Here is a 1,907-nt window from a genome sequence, read left to right on the forward strand (position 1 = left end):
AATCCTGGTTAGTTTCTTTTCCTCCGCTTAGTAATATGCTTAAATTCAGCGGGTCGTCTCGTCTGATCTGAGGTCGGAAACGAGGGGGTAGTAGGCGCGGCCGGCGTGGCGGCCGGGCTCGCTGGATCGTTCCGCGGGCGCCTCCGCGGCGGCCCACCGCGCGAGGGAGCGCGAGACGCGGGATGCGCAATGGTCGATAGCCACCGGCAGCCGCGCCCCGGACCCGTGATGCGGGAGGGTCGACGGTGAGGAGGGGACGCCGCGGGTCTGCACTTAAGGGGACGAAGGCCGCCGAGGCGTCCTGCGAACCCCCAGCCGCGGGGAGGCGAAGCGCTAGCGGGACGAAGGCGGCAACTGCGCGAACGTTGCGCAGAGGTCGCGCCGACGGAGCCCGGGTCGCCCTTCGCCGACCCCGATTGATATGCAAGCGACGCTCAGACAGGCGTGGCCCCGGGACGGACCCGGGGCCGCAAAGTGCGTTCGAAGTGTCGATGATCAATGTGTCCTGCAATTCACATTAGTTCTCGCAGCTAGCTGCGTCCTTCATCGACGCACGAGCCGAGTGATCCACCGCTAAGAGTTGTACGTTTGTTTTTTTGCGGGGCGAGATCGGGAGCGGGCGGGGAGACGGCGTAACGCCGCGCGCGGACCCTCCACCGTCGCCTCGAGGACGTCGGGGCTTGCCGGCGCGTCGCCGCCGCACGCGGACCCTCCACCGTCGCCTCGGGGACGTCGGGGCTTGCCGGCGCGGCCGCCGCCGCGCGCGGACCCTCCACCGTCGCCTCGAGGACGTCGGGGCTTGCCGGCGCGGTCGCCGTCGCGCGCGGACCCTCCACCGTCGCCTCCAAGACGTCGGGGCTTGCCGTCGCGGTCGCCGCCGTCCACCGCCGCCGCGCTCAACCTCAGCAGCGCGCCGCGGTTTGCCAAGTTCCAACGATTAAAAATTTGTTTTTCCGGCCTTCCGGCGACGGGTGCCACCCACCCGCCTCAGAACGTGCGTGTGGTGTGGACATTGAACCCCCCACGGTCCGCCGAAGGCGATCCGCGAGTTGGGTACCCGCCGCAATGGGTTTAAGTTCCGAGCGGGCGTTCCGCGATGGCACCGGGCCCGACCCCGGCCGCGGCACGCCCGGAGACTACTTCAGGACTGCGAGGGAGCGCCAAGCTGCCGGTTGAGCGCGCGCGGGGAGGAGGACGGTGACGTCGCGCGACGGTGGGCGGGGGGCCGACTCCGGTGTGACGAACGGAGCCTTCCCCGCACGCGACGCACGCGCGCGGGCCACATACCTCCACCCGCGCGCCGCCGCCGGCGCCGGGATCATCTCTCTCGCTTAGGTTTGGCGCGGCAGGCGGGGAGGCCGGGTTCGCTCAGGCCGCGCGCCGGCGCCGCCCGACCCGCCCCGGACCTGGGCCCGGCGCGTCCCGGCCGGCCGACCGCGATGGCCGTCCGTCCGGAGCACGCGACCGGGTGGTCTCGCTGGGCGGGCCGGCGCGCCTGAGCCGCGGCCGAGTTCCCCCTTCCTCCGTCGTCCTCCGCTCATCGCTTCGGGCTAAGGGTCCTCGGTCCCCCGCGCGCCCGCGCCGACCGCCCGCCCCCCTTCGGTTAGCTGGGGCGAGCGCGCGCGTCAGCCGCGGGGGATTATCCTTCCCCCAGAGTCCTAGGCGGCGCTCCGGGCTAGGGCCGGTGCGAGGTCGTCTCGAACCACGTGCCTGAAGGCCGCCTCGCGCCGGATTCGGCCCCGCTCATTCGTCGGAGTGACCGCCCGACGCGGGCATCGCTAGATTAGCCGTGGCCCCGATCCTTCCCCGCCTCAGCCTTTCGCCCTCGGCGTGCGTTCGTTCGAAAGCGCGGGCCGCTGATCCCGCTCGATCGCTCCGGTAATGATCCTTCCGCAGGTTCACCTACG

The 1,907-nt window shown here is 71.4% G+C and overlaps 2 non-coding genes across 2 annotated transcripts in view; both read right to left on the bottom strand.

The window, feature by feature from the left end:
* Positions 1 to 76, bottom strand: part of LOC125966620 (28S ribosomal RNA) — a 4,362-nt gene extending 4,286 nt beyond the window's left edge. Inside the window, exon 1 of the ribosomal RNA XR_007480504.1 lies at positions 1 to 76. This exon is cut by the window's left edge and continues 4,286 nt beyond it. This is a non-coding gene — a ribosomal RNA (28S ribosomal RNA).
* Positions 77 to 428: 352 nt separating this feature from the next.
* LOC125966619 (5.8S ribosomal RNA) lies at positions 429 to 582 on the bottom strand. Its single transcript, XR_007480503.1, has one exon. It is a non-coding gene; the product is annotated as a 5.8S ribosomal RNA (ribosomal RNA).
* Positions 583 to 1,907: the final 1,325 nt, after the last annotated feature.

The sequence above is a fragment of the Syngnathus scovelli genome, unplaced genomic scaffold (assembly GCF_024217435.2).
Source record: "Syngnathus scovelli strain Florida unplaced genomic scaffold, RoL_Ssco_1.2 HiC_scaffold_397, whole genome shotgun sequence".
NCBI lineage: Eukaryota > Metazoa > Chordata > Actinopteri > Syngnathiformes > Syngnathidae > Syngnathus > Syngnathus scovelli.